General features: G+C 44.5%; 1 protein-coding gene across 4 annotated transcripts in view; it reads left to right on the top strand.

The window, feature by feature from the left end:
* The first annotated feature begins 3817 nt into the window (after positions 1-3817).
* The window catches only part of TOGARAM2 (TOG array regulator of axonemal microtubules 2), a 75132-nt gene continuing 52440 nt past the window's right edge, over positions 3818-26509 (top strand). The window contains exons 1-2 of one of the 4 annotated variants that reach the window (XM_025181001.3): positions 3818-4019; positions 5403-5457. The gene's annotated coding sequence lies outside the window, so the exon portion shown is untranslated. Of the gene's footprint in view, positions 4020-5402; positions 5458-22772; positions 22948-26509 lie in introns of those variants that run through there. The other 3 variants (XM_025180991.3, XM_025180992.3, XM_025180994.3) reach the window with 3 other exon arrangements.

The following is a 26509-nucleotide window of genomic DNA, read 5'->3' as shown; positions in this document are numbered from 1 at the left end:
GTTTTGCACCCATCAGTGTAGCTTCTTGTGAAACTCTTTGGGATTCCTAGATGTACATTCTGTTCTTTGTTTGAATGAGCTAGCTACTGCTCTTAAAGGTAACATTATGGACTTATGGTAACCTCAGCCATGTCTCACTGACTAGCCTAAATCACAAGTGGGCATAACAAGTGGGGTTCCACAGGGGTCTGTTTTGGGGCCGGTTCTGTTCAATAACTTCATCAATGAGTTAGATGGTGGCATAGAGAGTACAATTATTAAGTTTGTACATGATATCAAGCAGGGAGGGGTTGCAAGTGCTTTGGAGGTCAGAGTCAAAATTCAAAATGATCTGGACAAACTAGAGAAAATAGTAAATAGGATGAAGTTTAATAAGGACAAATGCAAAGGACTCCACTTAGGAAGGAGCAATCAGCTTCACACATACAGAATGGGAAGTGATTGTCTAGGAAGGAGTACTGCAGAAAAGGATTTAGGGATCATACTGGATGACAAATTAAACATGAGGCAACAGTGTGACATTATTGCAAAAAAAAGCAAACATGATTCTGGGATGCAATAATAGGCGTGTTGTAAGCAAGACACAAGAAGTCATTCTTCTGCTCTATTCTGCACTGATTAGGCCTCAATTGGACTATTGTGTCCAGTTCTGGATACCACATTTTAAGAAAGATGTGGAGAAATTGGAGAAGGTCCAGAGAAGAGCAACAAAAATGATTAAAGGTCTAGACCTATGAGGGAAGACTGAAAGAATGGGGCTTGTTTAGTTTAGAAAAGAGAAGACTGAGAGGAGACACGATAACAGTTTTCAAGTATCTAAAAGGGTTTTATAAGGAGGAGGGAGAAAAATGGTTTAGGACAAGAAGCAATGGGCTTAAATTGCAGCAAGGGAGATTTAGGTTGGATATCAAGAAAAACGTCCTGCTTGTTAGGGTGATTAAACACTGGAATAAATTGCAAAGGGGGGCTGTGGAATCTCTATCACTGGAGATATTTAAAAGCAGGTTAGACAGACACCTGTCATGGATAGAATAATAAAACACTAGAACTGGAAGGGACCTCGAGAGGTCATCGAGTCCAGTCCCCTGTCCTCATGGCAGGATCAAGTACTGTCTACACAATCCTTGATAGATGTCTAGCCAACCTGCTTTTAAATATCTTCAGAGATGGAGATTCCACAACCTCCCTGGGCAATTTATTCCAGTGTTTAGCCACCCTGACAGTTAGGAAGTTTTTCCTGATGTCCAACCTAAATGTGGTTTTGTCCAACCTAACCATGATCTAGACAGTGCTTGGTCCTGCCGTGAGGGCAGAGGACTGGACTCGATAACCTTTCGAGATTCCTTTCAGTTCTAGTGTCCTGTGATTCTATATTTACTTGATTTGACAGCTGATGGACAAAGTCAAGGATGGACTAAAAAACACATTCAGTTGCTCCATTGCAATCTAGCACTTGACTCAGACAAAATTGATTTTCCTGAAACTTCATTAGATCTTGTCAGGGAAGTTTAGTAACTTCTAGACAAAGGCTTTTAAAATGATGTTAAATCCTGGCTCTGTTGAAGTTAATGGCAAAACTTGAAGGTCTGGTCTATACTAGACCATGCAGGTCAGCTTATGGTACGCAACTCCTGTTATGCAAAATGTGTAGCTGTAGTCAGCTTATCTTAAGCCAAGTTGTGGTGGCATCTACACAGTGGGAGGCCAGTGGGAGCAAACACTCCTGTCAACTTCCCTTACTCCTTGTAGAAGAAGTACCGGACACTGGTGGGGGCTGCCCTCAGTGTTCGATTTACGGTTCATTAGACCTGCTAAATCAAACGCTAGAAGATTGGCCTCTGGAGTGTCAATCGCTTGCTAAGTATTGACTTCAATGGGTCTGGGATTTTATCCAGGAGTGTTGAAAATTCCTCTCTAGTTGAATTTTGACCATTTACTGATTTTTCTTAGTTCATCATAGCTCCAAAATAGTTTGACCCATATTCTCCAAAAATTTTTTGTTTGTTTTTTGCTGGCATGAGGTACCTCTTAGTTTTTGTGGGAGATAACAAAAATATAACAAACATTTACAAATATAAACTGAACATCTGAATCCAGCTTCTGGCTGAGCCAGAGATTTACTGGGGATAGATGGGTTCAGAGACTGCAGGGTGGAGAGAAAGAAAGGATATATTTTTGTCCTATTTTACAAATGGAGAACTAAGGCACAGAGAGCCAAGGTTACACAGGAAGCCAGTGGAAGGGCTGAAAACAGAACCCAGCTTTCTTACATCTCAGTTTAGCCTGATACACTTCTAATCGGATTAGACCGACTTGTTCTTTAAAGGGGATAGATTTCAAGCATGATAATTTTGATTAATCCCAAAACAGGTGAAGTTAAAATGGACTAGATAAATTATCTAGGGTAGACAGCAGCCCCTACCTGTTTATCCTTTGTCTTTTTTCTGGAGCAAACCTAATCTGCTACCTAAGGCATACCATAAAGCTAGCTTCATAAAACACCACACTCTTCAATGGGCCTTTCTCACTGCATACTGCCATTTCCTTGCCAGCATGTTAGATGCCTTTCCTCTCCAGTTATTTCTTTGATGTATATCCAATACGTTTTCTACATGTTTCATTTTCAGTGCCTGCCATAAACTATAGTTTGGTGCCAACAACAGAGGAGTTTTTCAGTCTCCTTGGGCTGGTGATTGTGGAGCACTATTTACATTGGTGTGGGCAAAAGGGCCTCCACGGGTTGGATCCAACCTGCCAAGCGGCTTGATCTGGCCCAAGGAGATCCTGCCACTCCCCCACCCCCAGGCCAATTAGGGACGGGGGGAGCATGCGGTGCTTTGAATCAGCCCTGGCGGTTGACTTTAAGTGCCTCGCACCAGAGAGCAGGGAGCAATCAGAGCCTGGGGGCGGAGGGAAGTCCTCAAAGTCTCCTTCCATCCTGCCCCTGCCCTGTGATCAGTGCGCAGTACTTAGAAGTGCCACATGCTCCTTGCAGGGCATGGGCAGGGTCGGAGGAGACTTTGCATGCTACCCTCATCCCCAAGCCGATTGGCCTGGGGGTGGAGGGAGCGTGAAGTCTGTAGATTAAAAAAAAATACAAGCTGTCTTTTTTCCCCGCATTGACCGTAAGATTCATGTTTCAGACTGCTGGAGAATTTGAATAGTGAATGGTTAATGAGAGAATGAGGCCTTCTCTCTTTTCATAGCCTATCTCCTGATGGATTTAACATGGAATCCCAAGAGGCTGGAGAATAAGAATGTATCATAGGGCCCATGCAGGGCTGTGACCATGTATTGTCCAGCCCCCAACACACACTCTTTGTCCAGTTTTCCCACAGAGACGGGACAAAACCAGAACTGTTTATCTGGGCCATTAAATGTTTGTGGGCCGATAAAATGGGCTTCAAAGAGGGATCCTCTGGATCGTCCCTGTCTCTGCTTTTAAATGTCCACTACATTCCACCACCTCCACTAGGGAGACTAGTCATCTGCTTGCTAGGACATTTTCCTTGCCAACTCTTCCCCTGTGTCTCATTTAATCTCTATACTCCTACTTGAACCCACTGCGTTCACATAAAACAATCCCCCCTCCCTCCATGGTATTTACTGGTAGAAAGAAACAAAGTTCTGTATTCAATTAATATAAAGACTTTATTTAAATGAAGAAAAAGCCCCACTCTCCTATCCAACATCTCCCTCTGTTGACTGCTTGAGTGTACTGATGACCTCCTGTAACATGAGCTGTGCTATCTTAGTGTATGTCATAAAGGATCCAGGATTGTCAAACATTCTAAGCCAATCTGGTTTGCTGCATGTGACCTGATGAAATCTATGCAATGTAAACTGCTGCTGCTGCATACATCTCCCCTGCAGCCTTCATCTCCAACCAAAGGTATTTCCAACATGCCGACACTCACTGTCATTTGAAATTTCTGAAACTGCTTAAGATGTGACTGTTGCTAACCTGGCCCTGGAGCACCACCACCGAAGTCCTACATGAGGATTTCCTGCCCTAAAGGGTGAGTGAAACTGAAGAACATGGGGCCTTGTAAAACAACAAAAGCACCCCTTCTGTGGGGGAGGTAGGAATTTAAAGCCCCCAGAACTGTAAGTGATGTTGTTAGTGCTCACCAGTGACTCTCACCTGGGCTTCAGTGCTGTTCTATGGAAAAATAGCTGACTTCACTCTTAGCAAGTTCCTCTGCATTCAGCACTTGTACTGCTGGACAGCAGCTTGACCAGCCAATCGGAAGGAAAGTCTCCAAAGGCCCATCAGAGCTGCCTGAGCAGGGTATGAGAGCTCCAATCTGTGGGGTACATTGCACTGTAGCAATGTTCCATAACCAGGTTAAATAGTCCCATGTACAACTTGTTCATACTGTGCTTGTAGTCATAGCACCAGCCCTGACTCTGCCTGTCCGAGGACTATGCAATCACTCCCAGCCTGGCATTTAGGAGACTGAACATTCATGTGCATCAAATTAAAATCAAAGAACTGAGTCCGGTTTTCTAAACGATTTGGAGCCAAATCATGGGAAACAGAGCAAATCTTGGGCGAAAGGACTTTGGCCTCTTGTATCCTCAGAGTCAGCTGTGGCTACCAGAAGGTATGTCTATGCTGCAGTTTTTTTGGAAAAACAGTTGTTTTTCTGAAAAACCCTCCAGTTATATCCATACTGCAATCACGTTCTTTTGAAAAAAAATCAAAAGAACAGAGGGGTTTTTCCAACATCGGTAAACCTCTTTCTATGAGGAAGAAGTCTTTTTCTGAACGAGCTCTTTCAGAAAAAGGCATGTGTGGACAGGGAAGAGTGAGTTCTTTCAAAAGAAGAGGAAAGAGGAAAAAGCACAGGTCCCCTGGTGGCCGCTCAGTCCATAGTAATCACAGTTTAAATGCAAGAGAGCGTTTATTCAGTTTGGATGCTATCTTTCGAAAAAGCAGATTGCTTTTTCGATGTGCTTTGCTACGTATAAGCTCTCTTTTGGAAGAAGTTTTTTGGACAAATTCTTCTGGAAAAACTTCTTCTGAAAGAAGCCTGCAGTCTAGATATAGCGAGAGTGAGGCTGAGAGAGAGAAATTACTGTTCTTCCCTTCCACATGAGGTCTTGGCCTATTGGGTCTGTGCTACATATACATAAACTGGCTATGTTCTTGATATGCCCAAATTCCCCCACTTACGAAGGTTTTCTCTACTTTTGCATAAAGCAGCCACATTTCAACTGTGGTCAGACCTCAAATCCTTGAGTAGGATGCCAAGGGATTTGTTCTATATTCCCATTAATATCACCCCATTATGATGAAGGTTTTCAAGTGAAAACCAGAGGGGTGGTGGTTGTTTTTTTTTAAATCCACTGATATTTCCCACTTATGCTAACGAGCATTCCTGTGTTCCCCAAACCAGATGAACAGGCAAAATCTGAAGTGGATTATATTCTGTTATCTAGAGCGAATAAACTGTGAGTAGCAACATTTGAATCTCAGTGCCATTGGCAAAGAGCTGAAGTATGCAATTAGCTAATATGCAGTTAACTGGATTAGCAGCCCAGGCACCCAAATGAGGCTTGCTCAAGACCATGTGATTTTCATGCGTGTAAGTGGATTAGGTAGAAAAGCAGTGAGCACGTAGATGGAGTGCACTGTGTCACTAAGACTGTGATAGATGGGCAAGTTCAGCTGGTCTTACATCTATCCTGAAATTCACTCTCATCTCGCTGCCTCACTATTGCATCTGATCTGTTTAGTAGAGAGTGATCTCCCCCTGTGGTGGGAGGTTGTGAGATGCTGGATGTTCACAGGGTTACCATTTGAAATACATACGGCTCAAAGCTGTATTCCTGTTTAACTCCCTTTCCCTTTCACACCCTGGTGTCCCAAGGATGGCCGGAAAGGACTATTACAGCCCAAAGTAGTGTTTTAAAATGTGTCCCATTTCTTCTGCACAAGGTCAAGCAAAGCTGATTAACTTCAGGAACTCAGATCAGCACCAATCTCTGTTCATCTGCTGCATGAAGAGGAAAGAATCAAAAGGAAATAGCCTTGTGTGTTTTTAGGGCCTGATCTTGCTGAGTGCCCAGGGCTGCAGCTCCCATTGGCTTCAGAGGGCGTTGGGGCTCTCAGTCCTTCTCCGCATCAGACCCTTATTTTGGCAGAGAGAAAAATGGTGCAGCTTTATGGGATAAATTAGGTGAAAACCTCTGTATTGTGTACAAATTGGTAAGCCAGCCCTCAGTGTCTCAGGTGCCAGGCACCCTTGCTTTATGTGGCCAAATTAGTTTTTTATATTGTTCACCGGTCAGGATTAGAGCCTCGTCAAATCCCAGAATTCCCATTCTACAGGAAATTCCACAATTTTTATTTCATTTTAAATCAGAATTAAACTTCCTGCAGAATGAATTCTGAGATTTTGTTTAGGGAAAAAAACATTTCATTTCAACCCGATTAAAACATGTCAGTGGTGGTATTTCTATATTTAATAATCATTCTTATCACAGTGAATCATTTCAATGCTTTTTCATTAAAAAATTCAAGTAACCCAACATTGTCAGCAGATGGCAAATTTGTGAAATTGATATTGTCCATTAGGAAAATTTCAATCTGCTTTCTTGAGCATACTAAGGGGGGGATGCTCCTATCATTATCCTGATCTTTATAGCATAGAACAATGATAGTGCAGACTCTGGGGATTTTATCCCAGTGCTCCTTTAAATACGAGCAGAACCTATAAAACCTGTTTTACCTTAATCACAGAACATTAGCATTGCTGTGGCTTCTCACCCTCCCAATCTGTCAGTTTGTGGACATTCATTAGACAGTGTTGTCTAGTAGTTGGTCCAAGAATAACAGGATTCAGAATGTCTAGGCGCTATTACAACTAATTTGCTTTGTGGCCTTAGGCAGTTCACTTAACTGCTCCGTGCCTCAGTTTCCCCATCTGCAAAATGGATACCCTGCTTGTTCATCTCATGCAGGTAGGATTAGTGATAATTACAATAATTTTTGTCGAGTGCTTTGAGAGCATGTCAAAAGCAAATTGCTGTAGGGGTGCAAAGTATTATATTAGTAGTTTAAACGTCTCCTTCCCCTCCTTAGCCTTATTGTGGGAAAATACATACTGGGAGGAGGGGGCAGACACATACTTACTCTCTCAGGGATGAAGTCATTACCATTTACTTTCCCACAGACTCTCATGACCTTTGCCCACAAAGCAGATTTACCAGGCATCAGCCTTCAGAGTGGTCAGAAAAACAGACTTTGAGGAGTGTCTGAAGCACTGAGCAAATTGTGCAGCATCTGAGAAACCTTTTGTCCACAAGGTCAATTCATTTTTTAACACAGGAGGAGGACCAGACCAGAATTCCAGATCTGGACTGTCTTGGACCTTGTGGTATTCAAGGCTAACCTGTCATGTTGAATTTTGGCACCTTCACTAGGTGTAGTGCTTATGGCACTGCACTAGGAAACAAGAGTCCTTGGTCTTGTTCTTGGCTCTGCTGTGTGACCCTGTGCAAATCCCTTTTCTTCTCTGTATCTTTCACCATCAATAACATGGGGGCTAAAGCCACTGACCTTCCATGGCTTTGAGATCTACAGATGCACAATAAGCAACATTATTTTGGTTCTGTATTTTGGTATGTTTATATGGGCCTCAGAACATTCATACACTATGTGACGGTTGAGAGTTCACCTTTGACAGCTGTGGGTTTGCATGTGTCTCAGGTTCTCCTGGTGCTCTATGCCCTGAGTCCCCACAGACTGGCTAGCAGTACTAGTAACAGGGGCTGGTCTATACTAGGGGATAAGTTTGAATTCAGATATGCAACTTCAGCTACATTAATTGCGTAGCTTAAGTCGAAGTATCTTAACTCAAATTTTGGTGCCATCCACGCTGCAGGAAGTCTTCCCTTACTCCTTGTAGAAGCAGGACTACCGGCAAAATCAGTTATGGCTTACTATGTCTACAGGACCTTAGTTTAAAATTTGTTTTTAATAGTTCATTAGTTTGTGGCTTAAGATTATAGAATTGCATCTCTAAAAAATCCATGTATAGATATTTAGATGTGCAGTCTGAGTATACTACGTTAGCCTTAAATGTTTGGCTCTTCAGACATATAGGTTTTTTTAAAACAAGTTCTTCAAGAGATCAGTCTTCTCTAAAATATACATTTTAATGTAATAACTGTAGTACAAAAATTTGCTTTCAAAATCTTCCTGTGTTTTCTGTCTATCCTTATTTCCCTTTCACCACCTTATTGAAGAGAGTCCTTAACTGGACAACATTCCTTTTCTTGCAGATAACTGGACAAATGAGTCTCCCCTTTACTTCTGATTATTTGATGAACTAATTTTAAGAGAACCCTCTACTGAAATCAATACATTACTAAGACAGAACATCTTTTGTTCTGCCTACAATTTTTGGAAACATTTTTTAACAAACATATAGTGAAATTTCATAAACATGGTATGAAAATCACACAAAATAAATTGTTCTCAGAGGGGTATCTACGTTAGTCTGTAACTGTAAAAACTTAAAATAACAACGAATGGTCGCAGCACCTTAGAGACTAACAAAAATATAGATGGTGTCATGAGCTTTCATGGACACAACCCACTTCTTCAGATGAATGGAGCAAGAGGTCCAGAGTTACAAATAAATAGCTGAAAAAGAGGGGAAATGGGGAGGGAAAGGGGAAAATAATCTTGTCAATGAGAGTGTCCGTGCTAAATGAGGCTAACCGAGTGGGCTTTAAATGCCCTATATTTAGTTTCTGATGTAATGTGTATGTTGAATATAATGGCCCATCCAGTTCAAGTCTTTGTTCAAACCTTGGTTAAATGTATCAAATTTGCAGTTTCTCTCTCCAGCTGGTTTTTGAAATTACTTTGTAAGAGCATAGTCGCTTTTAGATTCGTTAGAGAGTGCCCAGGCAACTTAAAATGTTCCCTAAGAGGTTTCTGTGTGTTACCATTTCAAATATCTGATTTGTGTCCATTAATCCTTTGTTGTAAAGACTCGCCAGTGTGGCCAATATACATGCCGGAGGGGGATTGCTGGCACTTGACGACATACCTCACATTAGTAGATGTGCCATTGCATGAGCCTTTCTTGTGGTGTCTCATGTGGTTAGGTCCTGTGATGGTGTCACTTGTATAGATGTATGGATAGAGTTGGCACCAGAGTTGATTGCAAGGGTGGGTTCCTGGGTGAATATAATGGAGGTGTGCTGCGTGGTTGCTGAAAAGAATTTGTTTTGGGTTAGGACATTGTCTGTAAGCAAGGACTATCCTGTCTCCCAAGGCCTGTGAGAGTGAAGGATCATTATCCATAATAGGAAATGATCAGCACAGGCCAATCCTTGCCTACAGACAACCCCCTAATCTGAAAGAAATTCTTTCCAGCAACCATACAGTACACCTCAATCATACTCACCCAGGAACCCACCCCTGTGCCTTATGCCCCTGACTGGACTCACATGTGAGTGAATGCAGAGCCCTGTTCAAATCTCTTCTCCTCAGGCTGGGAGAAGGAAATTGAACTAGCATCTACCTCACCCAGGTACTGACTTCTGCTTGTGAACCTGGCATGGGCAGTGGGTGAAGGTAGGGTTGAGGGAGGCAAGCCCCAGCCACACCCCTCAGTCCCACTACTCCTGCCGAGGCCACCCCCCCCCCCCATCATGGGGAGGTGGGGCAGTGCACAGCCCAAGCTTCTCTGGCCCTGGGACATGGGGCGGGTGGGTGATGTGCAGCCTGATTCTCCCCGGCACAGGGAGGGCAGGTAGCATGTGGCCTGAGCCTCCCCTGTCCCAGACATGGGGAGGGAGGAGGGTGCATGACCCCATCCTCCCTGGCCTCAAAACGTGAGGCGGGCAGAGAGCACATGGAGCCTCCCCGGCCCCTGAGCACAGGGAGAGAGGAGGGTGGGGCACCCAGCTTCCCCACCCCTGGAGCACAGGGAGAGCGGGCACTCAGGGGCAACAAGCCTTTACCTCCAGAATGCCTACAGTAGGTGTTCTGTGGGTGGAGTATGGGTGGGGCCAGGCTGGCAGTCTGGAAAGGCAATGCCTTCCCCCATTTAGCATACTAGCCACCCATGATCCCTGACCAGGAACCACTTAGGTACCACAATCATTTCTGATGAGGTAACTTTGAATGCCCCACTAAACAACTGAGGGGAAAGGGGAAAGGCATCCTGAGGGCTACCATGTAACTTTTAGTCTAGTGGTTAGGAGGGTCTCATCTGTGACTGTGGGAAAGAGGGGCCCAGCTCCCATTTCAGCATGGGAAAGCCACTGCAAAGGTGAAATTGCTAAAGCTCTGTAAACCATGTGGAGAAGTGAATGAGGACGTGTTATTCACCCCTTCTCATAACACATGAGTCAGGGTGACCTGAGGACATAAATAGGCAGCAGGTTTAAACCAAACTAAAGGTGGTACATCTTCCTACAAGGCACAATCAGCATGTGGCCCTCCTTGCTTGTTGATGTCATAAAAGCCAGCCTGTAAAGCGGCTTCCGTTAAAAGTGAGCAATTGCAGGGAGAATGGCTCCATCAAGGGCTCTTATCCAACATGCTCTGGGGGACAGTCCTGTGCTCCAACTATCCCTAAACCTCAGCCTGTCAGCTGCTGGGAGTAGCCAACAGAAGGGATCGCTTGATAACTGCCCTCTTCTGTCCTTTGCCTTTGAAGCATCTGGCATCAGTCACTGTCAGAAGATGGGCGACTGGGCCAGCAGGATCATGGGTCTGACCCAGTCTGGCCATTTGTACTATTTTAATTTCCCCCTTGCCTCGTGAGAATGGAGTTGAAGAGGGCTCCACAAGCTACAGTGATGACAGCTCCCTCAATGTTACCCATTGAAGCTGTCCCACTTTAATTAACTAGTACAGGGGTGTGGTGGTGCATGAGGCTCTCTTTTTAGGCTAGTGGGAAGCCTCTCTGGTGTGTAAGGGGAGCTGCTGGGTCAAATCCCCTTTCTGCTCCCTGAAAAGGGGGTGTGGCAAGAGGGATGTGCTGCAGCCCATGTATCTGCCTGGGCTATACAGCTAGCTGTGGTGATGGAGGCCGGGGGTCCCTTGGACTTGCCTATTGAAGTTAGTTAAATATTATTTGTATTCTTTGTGGTCCAGTGGTTAGACTACCTACTTTGCTTAGTGGTGCTATGTGTTTGAATCCTCCATCTGCCTGCCTTAAGAAAGGTGTTGGAGGGATTTCAAACACAGCCGTGCTGCATTTATCTTGGGCAATGCAGGGCTTGCTTCTCTCTTGCCTGTGGAGGCTGTTTAATTAAATGTTGGTTAGGCCACAAGCTGCTTCTTTCTTCCTCTGTAGCACACAGGTTTGGCTGTGGGCTTGGATTGTAGCAGAGGTGGGTGTGAGTCTGCTTCTCTGCTTGCATATGCTTCTTTTCTGTAATGCCCTGGGCTTGCTGCTCTCTTGTCGTTTGAAGCTGTTCCTCTTGAGTTAAATGTGCTTTGGTCCAGAATCACAGCTACCCTCACTCTCTAGTTCAGTTGCTTAAATAAGGCAGCAGGAGATTGGAGGAATTTCATATGCATTGTGCAGAGACTGATGGGTATTCTTGACAGTTTGATTTTTTTTATCAGTCTCAGAGGGGTAGCTGTGTTAGTCTGTAACTTAGGACTACTTGTTGATTTTTAGCAGTAATAGAGATGTATTATTGAGAACTGGCCTTGAGAAGATTGATGTCCTCATTGGTCACCACCAGCTGGAACTCTTTGGTCAGATAGCCTGCCACAGGGATAAAGTCCCTGTACTCTGAGTCCTGAAGATGGGACCTAAGGTCAGGAAGAGACATTGTCCAGCCATGGATGGGTGACTGCCTTGTTGTCAGCCATGATTACTTTGGCTGTACCAGGGTGATAATAACTTTGTGAAAATTTTAAATGCCTGGAATAAAGCCATAAAATGTAGTCATGGACAGTCAGCTCTATGGACCCATGCTGCCAAGCATATTGTTGTTTTTATGCAAGCGCCCTCAGGTACACTGAAAGATTCATAGAACTTTCAAGCAAGCCTGAGTTGTTTTAAGGCTTTGATTGAGAATCGAGTAAAATCCCCTATTTCCAGACAGTTTCAAACTTTCTGTCTTGGTCTGATATTGTGGATTCATTCTAATATGAAATGTAAGGTAAAATGTGCGTGTGTGGATGTGTGTGTGCGCACTCCTTTGCATACTGAACAAATATTGGCCCTAGTTCTGGCCTGTTTTGAAGGCTCTTATACAATGAGATCATAGAGGAGCACTGTAGGAGTTTCTGTAATGTGTGTATACTTATACAATGTTAGCATGGGTGCCAGGCATTGCAGGCAAGGGGAGGCTGAGCATCCTCAGGCAGCCTCCTGTGGCCCCTACCCCAGACCAACTTACTTCCTGCAGGGAGTCAGGGTTGGGCATATTGCCTGTCCAGTGCTCTGGGGCCCAGAGGCCTTGGACTGTAGGTGTAGCAGATGCACTGCCCAGGAGCTGTGGGTGCTGAAGCTGCAGCACACCAGGGTTGGGGCCTTGCCTCCCTGGCCTTCGCTGTGCAATACTTGGATCATGGGCCATGGTGGGCGCGTGCACTTTGGGCTCCTGCAGGAGTAAAGGGGTTGTAGAGAGAGGCACAAGGGGAGGGGCCGGAGGCTAGCCTGCCCAGGTGGCCACGTCACTGGTCATCCATGGCTATGGGGCTCAAGGCTTCCGCTCTGCAAAGGGCACTGGAGCTCAAGGCTGCAGCCCCATGGGAGGTGCTGGGGCTTGTGACTTCTGCCCCTTAAGCTACGAAAATATTTATTGGGGCTCAGCTCTGGACAGCTTTGCATGAATTTAAGCCCTGCATCAGGATTACTGAAGGCCAGTTTTACAGATTATGGGATTATTTGGTTTGTTCTTGAAGGCACCATTCAGAATGGAAATAAATAGATGGTGGAATTGAGGTGAAAACATTCAGGGCTGGGCTAAGCTGGGGCCAGACACGTGGGTGACAGAAAAGCAGAGGAAGTCCTGCAGGCTGAGCTGAGCTGGGGAGTAGATGCACAGGGGAGATCTGGACAGTTTTTACTCACTCTCCCTAATCACTGCCAAATTCCCTCTCATTGCATAGAAATGATCCCTAGGATGATGATAGTTGAGTGTCTCTAATCAATTTTCCTTCTATTATTATTTCCATCAATATTTTTTCTCTCACTCCTATTTTTTTTTTAAAGCACTGAAGGCTGCTGTGGACCTCAGCTCTGACTTGTTACAGAGATTGTGAGCTCTTTCCGATATGTTTGCAAACCCCATTCACACCTATGGTGATGAATTAATAATATTCTGTGACTCTTTGTTATACAATCAGAGGTCTGTATAAACTAACCTGCTCTGGATGTGTCCACTGGGCTCTAATTAGTGTGGCTGTTGTGCACACACCTGTTCCTCATGGACTCAGTTGCAGTGGCATGTTGATCACCCAGGCACCTGTCCAATGCATGGCAGAAGTTGCTATGGGGAAACCCCAAGGGCTCCGGATTCAGCAGAGGTTCTTGTGAACAAAAGGTGCCTGTCGGAGTGCCAGGAGGTGGCTCCTGAGGCGGTGAATGGTTCTGCCACCAAACATGACATTTGTGTATGAGTGTGGGATGTAAATAATATGGGAGTGGAGCAATAGCAGAGCAAGTGTCTCTGCCTGCTTCCACTCATGAAGGCATCCCAGGGCAGGCCTGTTTCCTAACAGCTTCCTCTACTGTCTGTGAGAATGCAGCTCAGGGGATACGTCACGAGAGAGTTCCAAAGTTCAGCGGAACTTGTCCACATTACCCTCCGTGAGGGGGAAACCCTGTTCATCCATCATTGGAATCTGGATCAGAGACTGTAAACATAGCTGATCTTCTGAAATAGCCAAGGAAAGTTTAGTTTGGTTAGTCTGTCGGATTGGGCTGCGGTTGATGGAGGCTAGATGGAAAGATTAGAGACGACTTTTGATTTCCTAACACTCTTCATTCATGTTATTTTAAACCCTTTCTGTGTCTGCAGATGTCATGGGACAAATTCGTGAGTATCTCTCATCCATTTTCCTTCTGTGCACTATGGACCTCCCACATGGAACTTAAATCAGCATTTCTGGGATGCTTAAATTACAGTAAGAGCTAAGCTCATATAAAAAGATCAATATGCCGGCCTAATGGATAGATCAGTACACTGGGATTCAGGAGACCCAGATGCCTTTCCTGACTCTGCTAGGTGGTGTTGAGCAAATCACTTTATTACTCTGTGCCTCAGCTTTCTCATCTGTAAAATGGGAAAATAATGATATTGTCTGCATTTGTTAGGAAATATCTACATGGGGGAATTAATCCATATCTTTTTCATGCACAACAGGTAATTTGCACTACCTGTTGTATCAGTAGTGTACACACAAAACATCTGCTCTGTTTTCAGTTCACCTCGTGTGAACACATAGCAGCAGGATCCTGCAAACCGAGAGCATAGCATTCTTCCAGGGTATCCAGTGGTCCTTTCCTTTGGTGCTAGCGGTATACATCTTGAGATTGTTCTCACCGAGAATTGTGGAAAACCAGTCAGGTTAAAGTATTTTTTTAAAATCTCATGATTCTGCTGCCTTTGACTTACACTTTCTTTCTAGGCTGGGCCACATAATTGTCAAATTGCTGTTGGCTGACATGGACTCAACTATGCTCCAGAAAGCTATTGTAAGAAGGATGAAATGGGTTGCCATTGCCATCTGGAAGCTTGCCATCCCAGAATGTTTCCATTCTGTACTCAACCAAATTGGCATGCGGAGATCAGTAGCTGGGCCCACTCTCCTGTAGGTCTGCTATAACTTTGATAAGGTGCTGTCTAACAAGGTGATTAAGCTTACAAGGTTATTGGTGGCTTTGCACAGAAGCACTTGATGGCACCTATGTGTCTATCATTTGTTCTTGCCTCCCACAGCCATCCACCAGGGAGCAGAATTTATAAGCAGGAAATGTTATTAGTCTATGATGCTCCAAAGACTGGTGGGTAACTGCAGCAAGCTATCAGACATAAATGCAGGGTAGTCTGGGAGAGTCCACAATGGTATGATTGTTTGGAACTCAGTGCTCTCTAAATGAATGGAGAAAGGACTGTTTACTCCCAGGAGCACTGTGATGTGGAGGGTTTGTCTGGTTATTCTGGGATGCTTGGCTTATCCCGATGCCTGGACTAATGAAGCCATAGACAGGCTGCTGCTTGGACAGCAGGAAGGAATGTTTTAACTATCATCTGAGTAGTTGCAGAATGGTGAACCGTGGGTGAGAGTGAATTTGTCCATCAGCAAGGCAGGTGGTACTGATTATGGAGCACTTTGGAAGTAGTGAGGAAAAAAGTTCTAACCATTATAACAGCATGTTTTGTTTCTCACAGTATTTTTGAGAGCAAAGGGAGAAGCCCTATTAATGGATGGGAAGCTGAGGGGCGGAGACTTGCTCAAAGGTTCTGTCATCCAAAAAGGAATAGAGAATACAAACGCCCATGGGCATCCTATCAAAGTTGCCTATTATTCATATTTTGAGTAACATGCTGAACAGGTTAGTCTATGGGAAGGTATTGGTATGGAGACATTGTGAGAGACAGGGTATTGTGGGCGAGTGGCTGAAGTTTAACATTCCCTACATATTTTTTATAAAAGCCTATGCATTATTTCCACTTTACATAAAGGGTTCTTTTTTGTTAAATGAAGTAATGACACACATATTTTACTATGAAAGAATAATAAAAAGGTAAAGCTTTAAGAAAATCAATGGAAAAAGTATGTCTTTGTATTTGGAAACATATTTACCTAACCAATCTTCTTAAGTAGCCAACTGTGTGCAGACCTTTAATTACTGCAACAGTGCAAACAAATCTCAAAGAGCAACAGGAAGAATGTTTCAAACACAATGGGGGGTGGGGTGCATACAGTTCAGTGTGAGTACAGGCAGTCCCCGGGTTACATACAAGGTAGGGACTATAGGTTTGTTCTTAAGTTGAATTTGTATGTAAGTCGGAACTGGCTCCAGATTCAGCTGCTGCCACTGAAACTGACCAGGGGCTGACTACAGGAAGCCGGAGGCAGAGTTGCTCTGCCCCCAGCTTCCTGGAATCAGCCTGATCAGTTTCAACAGCTGCTGAATCTGGAGCCTGGGACAGAACAGCTGGGGCGCTGCCGGGTAGGTTCCCACAGGACCAACCTGGCAGCACCCCAGCTGCTCTACCCGAGGCATCCCGCAACAAAAGCCTGGTCTGCTGGGGGGGGGGAGGCGCACTAGCTGCGCCCCCTCTCCCCCCAGCAGACCAGGGAGACCCGAGCAAAGCCCCCAGGCGGCAGGGGTCCCGCTGCCTGGGCGGCTTTGCTCCCGGGCAAACGAGCAAAGCCGCCCAGGCGGCGGCTTTGCTCGGGTGTCCCTTGTCTGCTGGGGGGTCCAGCGGCTTTGCTGGACCCCCCCAGCAGACCAGGGAGACCGGGAGAAGCTTTTCTAGCCCCGGAGGACACGGGTGGTGACCCGCCGCCCGTGAGCTCCGGGGTGAGAAAAGCCCCGTTCGTAAGTGCGGATCCAACATGAGTCGGATCCACGTAAGTCGGGGACTGCCTGTATATATATGACTTGCTTCTGGCCTTGTATGCATGGGTTCTGGATTTGTGCGCCTCCGGTCAAAAGTCTCAGGGATGCTGCAGGGTACTAAAGAGCTGGTCTCCTTGATGCCCAGAGGTTGGATGGGAGAGGTCACTCGGAGGGGCTGGGAGTCCTGTTGTGAGCATGTGGAGATTAGGAGTTGCCAGCATTGTCCACAAGCTGAGGGACATGTCTGCATCCTGAATTACACCACTGCAGGGCCAGCTGGCCTAAAGGGAGTGTGTGCTGGATCAAGATAGCATCCATAAGTTGCCTCTGCATCTTTTTCCATATTCTCCTTTACCATGGTGATGCTGTCCTTGTCCTGGCCATGCTTTCCCTGGGCATTGTGTCATTGTCCTGGACCATTGCCATGATCTCCTTGGAGATCTTTCTCTCTCTGTAGTCCTCATGCCCAGCCTCCAACTCTCAGTAGCTTAGATTTCCTGTGTGACTCAGCCAAGAGTTCTGCAAATATCTGGTCCCAAGTCTTCCTTTTACTCCCCTCAGGTTGGCCAGTTTGCCAGCAGTACATTGAGGCCCTGTGCTTGGAGAGCTTGCTGTTGCAAGTTCTGTGTATGGAGAACTAGGGAACAAAAGTTGTTTATTGTTCACATCACAGAAAAGTTGTCACAGTTTTTGTTATTGTGTATATCGAACTTTACCTCCCAAGGCTCTTCCTATTCTTGGAGAGGCCTGAGATCTGGTAAGTGGTCTGCATTTATGGAGGGTGCTGGGTACCTTTGGATTTCAGTCCATTGTATCTGCTGTCATGATACTAAGAGTGCAGAGAAGTGTTTGGAGCTCCCTCGTGGTTGGTTGGTTTTTTGTTTTGTATGCTAGAGGTAATACTGTGGCATTGACACTGTAAAGAGAAGGTAGCTTGAGGGCAAACTGGATAGCAATTCCCTTTCCATCTCCTTTAGGCTATCCTGACTTTTGATGACATTTCACTGAGATATATGACAAGAAGGCAGAGAATGGCCTTACTCAAAACAGACAAAGGCAGACCAACAAGATATGATGTGAAATTATCCACCAGGTTGTTACCCCAGAAGCACTGCAGGAGTGGAAGGGGCTGTTAAGCTATGCTGGGGGGTATAGGTCTGTGGCTGTTCCCTCTAACATATGAAACAAAATTAAATTATTGCTCAGTTTTAAGTTCTGCTTTTTCTCCCCTGCAGACAAGGAGAAAGTGCAGAGAAAAACAAATAAGGTCCTGCAATGATTGTCATTGAGAACAAGAAGCAATGGGCTTAAATTGCAGCAAGGGAGGTTTAGGTTAGACATTAGGAAAAACTTCTTACCTGTTAGGGTGGTTAAACAATGGAATAAATTGTCTACAGAGGTTGTGGAATCTCTCCATCACTGGAGATATTTAAGAGCAGGTTAGACAAACATCTGGCAGGGATGATTTAAACCAGGGCTACTCAACACGTGGCCCGTGTTTGTTTGCAGCCAGTGGTGCGATTTGGGTTTACGCAGGTCTCATGCAGCCCACGGGTGGGATCCTTTGAACATGGCCTCCACTGGGAACGTGCTCCACAACAGCGAGTCAATATAATGGTCTTCTGTTGATATGTGTTTTAGTAGTTAAATGCCTGGACTGTCATTGCTCATTAAAAGTGCTGTCATATGAGTGGAAATTGGGTAAATATTGCATTGTATTAATATCAGCAGAACTGACTTAAATGGGGACTGCATGTTATGTAGTCTTGCCTTAATCTTTGTATTCATACTCATCAGTGTGAAAGAACCTATTTGCATATCTTTGCATATAGATTTGTATGTACATGCAGCCACACTTAAGTTGCAGCCCTCGGTATGTGCTGTGAGTATCATTGTGGTCCTGGGGCTTCCAAAGTTGAGTAGCCCTGATCTAGATGGTGCTTGGTCCTGCCGTGAGGGCAGAGGACTGGACTTGATGACCTTTTGAGGTCCCTTTCAGTTCTAGGATTCTGTGAGATATGTCACAGGGCCTTTGCCCCTCAGCAAAGAGTAGTAGTGTCTGTGCTTTGACCTGGTGTGCAGTGTGCACTCACTGATAGCTCATGTAAACTACAAAAAGGGACCAAGTTTCTTTTCCTATAAGTGCTGACTCAATAAACTGATGAGTTTTGCACACAGATGAATGCTTTCACCATTTGAATCTGCTATGGAAGTGGCTCAGGCACAGATAGTGACTGTGCCAGGCTGGCAGGCACCATTTTGAAGCATCACCAGGTTGTGGTGGGGTGGAAGTGTGGGCTCCTAGCTCACATCTGCCAATAGTAATAATAATACATTATAAAGATTGGTCCTTACATGCTAAAGATCCTTCCAGAGGATATAACTCTTTGGGTCTGGCCTGGGTTTCTGGCTGGGACTTGGGCACAGATGTAGAAGAGGAATCAGTGTCTGCTGTAGCCTGGTAGGACTGAGGCTGTTGTCAGGATGCTGGGCTTCAGGGGCAGCTCCTCTCTGGCATATTCCTGTTCATCCTCCAACGGATCAAGCCAGTCTCTCTCAGTGGTGGGGAGTGCAAGATGCAGGTTCTGAATAGTGCCTGCTGGGTTGTGCTGTAGTTGTGTAGAATCCAGTCCAGTTCATCAAAAGATTAGCAAGTCACATGTCCCCTACCAGACTGTGTTTCCTTTCATCCCTCATTTTCTCATGAATTTTCTTTGGAGCAGTTTTCTTTTATCTGGTCCCGGTCCATGTTCCATTTGGGACATGCTTTGCAATGTCTACACAATGGCCTCATTTCTGTGGCCGCAAGCGTTTTTTCCCAAACCGTCTTCCCAGATGGCAATGAGATCTAGGGTCTCAGCACAGCACCAAGCAGCTGTGAGGTGTATTGTGTGGCTTCTGGAAGACTATTACGGTGGTATAACCAGAATAATGATAAACTGGGCTGTAGAAGCAAAGGGGCAAAATCGGGCTCTGTGCTACTTTTTAAAGGCAGGGGGAAGGGTCATTCTTGCAACTTGACACCAGGACAGGGAGGAGACACAAGGTTGGAATTGATTGACCTGCAAAGCACTGTGGGATAGCTGTTGGAAGCATGCAAAAGTGGTGCAAAGCAATTGTGTGCACATGAACAATAGATCAAATTATTTCATTTCAAAACAGACTTTGTGCATTTTACAAAGGAACTCTAGAATTACTGCACAGAGGTGGCTGGAATGGTGTGTATCCAACTGTTTTCAAACTGAATTATCTTGATTTAATCTGGTTTAAGGGTGTAGACAAGCTCTTAGTCTTAAGTAACACACAAGAACTAATTCAAGAAGTGTCAGTAGCTGAGCTACTGTGGAAAAAAATGAGATTAGTCACAAAGGCCTTAGTGTTAAAGGAAAAGGAAGTAAAATCCTTGTGGTATGGGTTCTACTTAAAAAAACAATGTTGGAGACTCAGAAGGCTGTCTGTGAGCAAAAGGGAAGCCAGGAGGACAAGGAATAAATCAATACTGCTAAATAGCAAGGTTTGAGAGGCTATTTGAGTCAAATGCAAATCCTTCAAAATTTTGAAATCTGACCTTGGTGAAACTAATAAACAGGAGCATAAATTGCAGTAGGCAATGTGAAAGAAGGAAAATAGAAGGGCTGCTATGGAGTTCAAAGAACAAACAACTGAAGGTATAAAAACAAACGAGATTTTTTAAAGATAGTCTGTCAAAGCAGGAAGCTTGTGAAGAAAATAGTAGGTTTTCTGGATCACCAGGGATTCAGGAAATAAATTAAGGTACATAAGGACACTGCTGAGAAGTTCAATCAGTCTTCACTGCTTAAAATGTCTGGGAGATTCTTACGCTGGACCTGTCCCCACCTGCTAATCAAGATCAGATATTATCAAAGACTGTGGTGTCAGAAAATGAGGTTCTGGAGCAAACTGGTAATACAAATAGCAATAAATCATCAAACCAGATGGTGCATCTAAGAATTCTGGAGGAGCTTACAAAAATATGTAATATTTCATTCAAAATAGCCTCTGTTACAAAGGACCGGAGGGTAGCAGATGCACCTCATGTGACAAAGGCTCTAGGAGTAAGATGGGGGAAAGAAGAGTAAACTTTACATTTGTACTTGGCAAATTAATTACAATTATAATTAACTCCCTACCCCCAAAAAACTCATTATATTTTAAGGTCTAACTAGCAAAGATTCACAGATGAAAGTAGGCCAAAAGCCTTATCATTTATATGTATGTGGGATTGGCCCCAAATGCTTCAGAATTATTTTAATTCACCTTGTAGGTTCCTTTGCTTAGAGGGAGTACATACTAGTGAAAAGTACTGATGCTTTGAAGATCTGCTGCTGTTATTATTTTAATAGTATTATAGTACTACTGCAGACCAAAATCAGGGCATCGTGGTGCTAGGTGCTGCACATACTTATAGTAAGAGTCCTGAAGAGTTTATAGTTTAAATTGAAAAGACTGATAAAGGATGATAGAGAGGAAGTACTGCTATACCCATTTTATAGATGGGGAATTGAGGTACCCTAAGAGATTAAATGACTTGCTCAAGGTCATGCAGTCTGTGGCAAAACTGAGAACTGAGCTTAGGTCTTGAGTCTTAATGTAGTGTCTTAGTACAGAAAGGAAGGGTTGTTCAGTGCTTGTTTCAAACAGGATAAATCTTATAGGGGGATTTACTTACCTGGATGAAGTTAATCTAATAAAGTACATTTTGAGGCTAGTCTGTTGGGATCAGCTAATTTTCAGGCATTCTACAATATATAGGATTTTTTAAAAAAGTATAACTGGATAGTAAACCACTTAGGAACTTGGATAGCTTAGGCTGATGATCTGTGATGGAAACCTTTTAATCTCTGGATCACCGGTTCACACAGGTTCAGCAGTGAGAGGAAGATTTTACCATTTGGTGCCTGTTTCATGATCTGTTTCAAATGAGTTGGTTGATGTCTCTCCAAATCATAATGGATAATTGTTGTAATGGTTGGGTTCTCGTGTTGCTCTATGTGATCAGAGACGGATTCGTAGCCCAAGGGACAAAGTAAACGTGTTGGTTTCCTCTGTTCTCCTTGTGGTGTGAATTATTGCATATCACAGAAATCACCACTACTATTCATCCCCTTGCTGGCAGTCTGAGCAGAGGGGCCAGGGGACGAAAAAGTTGTGGAGTCTGAATTCTCCTCTGACTCCTGTTGTGCTCCCTCTTAATCCCAGGCTTGCTAGGGGAAGCTTGTACTTGCTGCTGAATGTGTTTATATCTGATCTGTGGATAGAGGGTTTCAGTGTCCACAGCAGGCCAGTCCAGGTACATTTCAACAGCAAAAATTCAGCTATACATACGTGTGTGTAAAAAACCAAGCAGAGAAGCTATTTTAAAACATTTCAAAGCTAGACACTGATGTATTGTGTATGAATGAAAAAATCATTATTCTTCAGCATTTTTACTTGGCAGCACAGATGTGCCTGGCACTGTAGAGAATGAGTAAAGAATGCAACTCTCATTCTGCTTTACACCTTGTGTAGCTACTGATACCCCTGCAAATGGGTGTCAAGTGCTATGCCAGGGAAAATGGAGGAGTCTGACTTAGTAGCACTTTGCAGAGGTGTCAGTAGCTGGGGGGAATCCAGCCCACAGGGGTTAGTTAGCTCTATTTTCCCACTGATTTTTACCCTGGTGCGACTCCATTCAGTGGAGTCATTCCTGTTTTACACAAATGTAAGAGAGAGGAGACTCAAGCGCACAAGCCTTCTTCCAAACAATTTGCAACCTGGATAAGTTACCTGCAAATCTTATTCTCTAGTAAGAGAGGGTCTCATGCTTACCCTCTCATTCATGAATTCTGAAGAACTCTGTGGCTTGACTGGGTATAACACAGCCTTTGTGTGTGTGCTTTTGGGAATCAATCCCAGACAGGCAGGCACTCAGGGCACACGTCACTATCCAGAGCATGTCCCTGTGCCAGAGTATGGGTGCTGTTAAGGTCATTCAGGTACTCTCCATTCCAGCACCCTGGGAGACGCCGGCCAGCTGGGTAGCCAAAGCCTTCGCTGCTCACCTCCTGCTCCAGATTACTTTAGAAAAGTGGTTGCTATGCAGCCTTGTTTGTTCACGGTATGTTACACTGTTTGCTTGCTGCATGTTTAACCTGTAAGTGTGAGCCTGTTATCCTCACACAGAAGAGGGCTGGGCGACAGCTGCCATTCTTACCCATAGCTTTAAAAAATTCTAGGATCTGGACTAGGGGGTGGGGGAAGCTGGGATTCATTGTGGGAGGCAGCCTGCAGCTGGGCTTTGTAGCTCCCTGTGGGATCACAATTTTAACAACATGGAAACTAGGCATCCAGAGTGAAGAGGCAACCTCTGTTTGTGAAGGTTAGTGAACTGCCCTCACTCATGCTTTGCTGATTCTTCTGAGGTGACACTCCCGTGGGGACGGCGGGATCTGGCTGATGATCTGTTGCATTGTGACTGGGGGAGGGAGGGAGCTTGGGGTATGTGTAGACTACATGCCTCTGTAGTCTAGATGTACCCTTTGTGTGGTGTGAAGGTTCTTTTCCCCGGCACCAGGTGCTCAGGGGTGAAAGAGAACTTTGGGGATGGGGGAGAATTTGGTTGATGACTTTTTCCCTAATAGCTCATGGAAACAGGAAAAAATGTGTCAGGGAAATTTCTGGTGTGCAAATCTCCTTGGTTTATCGGACGGTAAGTGAAGCCAGGTGACTTTTTAGGAGAGGGAGTCCTGAGATGAGTGCAAGAAGATCAGAGCTTAGATCGCTTTGCTGCAGAAGGGTGAGGGGAGGACAAGGAAGGGCAGGAACTACTGTCTGGTAAGCCAGGTGTTTAATGCAACCTGCTGGGTGAGAATTAGGTCTTCATAACCTGGCATTGTTGTGGCCTCTGGCAGGAGGAATATAGCACTGTCCAGAAAGAGGGAGGCAGAGTCTAGTAGAAGGAAGAGAATGCCTCTTTTCCTTCATACACTGCAGAGTCGGGTCTCTTGATTAAGAGTTTTTGGTGATGTTGGGTCATTATTTTGTGTAGGCAAATATGGGACCCCGTGCCTCAGCTTCCGATCCAACTTGATTTGTCTGTCAGTGGAGCTATGAAACATCAGCTGCAGTTAAGGCATTTGATAGATGCATGCTGCTATTTTCCAATAGAACTGAGCCAGGCTCAAGCCAAATCCTCCCCCAAATCAGACCTTGGCAGAACCTCAGTGACATTTGGATCCAGACCAGGGCTCAGTGTGTTTCTGACCCAACCCTGAAAGATAATATTAAAATGCTACACAGCCAATTGTGTAACTTGGTAAGCATGTTTCTGTAAGAGTAACCTTCATACCCCCATGCAAAGCTGGAGGGAAGTGAGGCCAGGAAGAGGAAGTATTTTGTTTTCCCTCCAAATAAGCGTGAGAGACATAATCTAGGTCAGCAAGCAGGCTCTCTGGTATTTCGGTGCCCGTTCTATGTAGGAGTTAGCTCAGCTCGTGTTTAGCCCTTGTTTCCAAATGGGTGTATTATCAAGGAAATAAGAATCCGTGGAAAACAGAGCTGGGAAAGCTTCTGCAAACAGAAGAGGGAAGAGACTTGTTAAAAAGCAGCTTCTTTTTCATTTGAAATCCAGAGATGTCAGCCTGTCAGAGATAGCAAAGGAAGAGCAACTCAACGTCTCTAAAGAATAAGATGCAGGACTCCCTTTGCTCATTATTAGAGATGTTTGCCAGTTACTTTCTCTCTCCCTCCCTCCCTCTCCGGAGAGAAATATTTGCTTCGTGTTTCTTTCCTTTCCTTCTTGATGCTCCTTTCCCTCAAACTGCAGCTCTAAGCTAGGCAGCATTGCTGGGACGATGACAGTATTATTTAGTATTTACCCAGAATATTTCATCCAAGGGTCGCAAAGCATTTTGCAAAGAAGGGTAAGTACCACTGCTATTATACCTATGGGGAAAATAAGTCAGAGGACTGAAATGGCTTACCCAAATTCTGGGGTCAGTGTTCTATAGGAGGTCAGACTAGATGATCATAATGGTCCCTTCTGATAACAAGAGCTATGAATCTAGAAGGCCACTGTGTGTCCAGTGGCAGAGTGGGAATTAGAAGCTATTTCTCCTGTCTCCTAGCCCTGTGCTCTTAGCACTAGACAATGTTGCTTCCCTTGCCTTATCATTTGTTTTGATGCTATGCAGTTTCAAAGGACACTAGCTTGAATATTCTGCAAAGTCTGTTGAATTGAATTGTTGGAAAGTTCAGAATTTTAAGCACGAGCCTGATCCCTAACTTCTACCACTGGGCCTTTCCCCTGTATTAGTTCCTGATGTAAGATGAGACAGAGTTCAGGGATGACCCTAGGAACAGACAAAGCACACAAGGTGCAAAGTTCCCTGGACCCACATCCTCAGAGTATGGGATGGAAAAGGCCTACCTCAGCCCCAGCTGTCAAACCTTCCCTATTTCTCACCACCCTCACCCAGTAACAAGTTAGCAAACTCTCCCTCCTTGTTGACAAAACTTTTCTCCTAAGTTCACTTTACAGAGGTTTTCTCGGAATTCCAGACACCAGCCTTTGCACAGGTTACCTTGAGTGTTTAATTTTCTCCTAGAATTTCTGGGGTCTTTGATTTCTGTCATCATATGAACCCCACTCAATCTGTGTTGCTGAGTATCAGGGGCTGGTCATGAAAGTGAAGAAAAACTACCTTTGTGTGCTTCCCCAATTCTTTCAACCTCCAAACTTGCACTGAGTACAGTTTGGCTGCTCTGGAGAATCTGGGCCTGTGTCTTTATTGCTTTTGTGTATATCTTTTAGGAAGCCAATCAATACCACTAGCCATGAGTCAGTAAGGACTGCTTGTGTGAACAGGGCTTGCAGGACCTAGTCCTCAGACTGTAACTTCCTCAGGGCAGGAACTGTTTTCTTTTGTGATTTGTGCACCATTAAACACAGTGTTGGGGATGAACCAATTATATAATAGTAAGAAGGGCTACTGCACCTTCCTAATTACAGTAACATGAGGTCTGAGAGCCCTCTCATTTACACCATGAGGTCTGAGACACCTCTCAATTATAACTACATCAGCTACTGATTTAGAGCAGTGTAAGCAAGAAGAGAAGCAGGTCTCATGCTTCACACTTGTTAATCCATTGTTTGTAATGAGGAATCTCTGTTATGAAACTAAAGTCTCATCTGCTTCTAACTGAATGAAATCTTTTCAGATTATGGGGTTTTCTCTGAGTTGGTTATTGTCTAGGAGGGTGGCGAGAGCCCTGGGAAATTGGATTTACAGAAGTTGGCAAAGCATGAGGAAATACACCTAGAATACTTTAGGGAATGTCTGAAGAGATCTCTGAGTCATTATTAGTGATTGTCTCTGAGAACTCATGAGCAAGGGGAGAGAGACGTGAGGACTGGAAAAGGGCAAATATAGTACCTGTCTTTCTATAAAAAGGGGAATAAGGACAACCCAGGGAATTATAGACCACTTAGCTTAACTTTGGTGCCCAGAAATATAATGGCACAAATAATCAAGCAATCAGTGTGTAAACATCTAGAAGTGAAGTAACAGTAAACATGGATTTATCCAGGACAAATCATTTCAACCCAACCTAATATTCTTTTTTGACAGGGTGACAAGCCTTGTGGATGGAGAAGGGAAAACCAGTAGATATAATGTATTTCAACTTTAATAAGGATTTTGATATCATCTCACGTGACCATAAACAAACTAGCGTAATGTAGGCTAGATGAACCTATTCTAAGCTGGGTGCACAACTGTCTGGTAAACCATACTCAGAGGGTAGTTATCGCTGGTTCACAACTGAGCTGGAAAGGCATTGAGTGGGATGCTACAGGGATCTGTCCTGTGTCTGGTTCTATTCAATATTTTCATAAATGATTTTGATAATGGCATAGAGAGTACACTTATAAATTTTGTGGA

This window comes from Pelodiscus sinensis, chromosome 3 (assembly GCF_052426305.1).
Source record: "Pelodiscus sinensis isolate ZL-2025 chromosome 3, ASM5242630v1, whole genome shotgun sequence".
In the NCBI taxonomy this organism is placed as follows: Eukaryota; Metazoa; Chordata; order Testudines; family Trionychidae; genus Pelodiscus; species Pelodiscus sinensis.
This window is presented reverse-complemented; position numbering and strand designations above follow the sequence as displayed.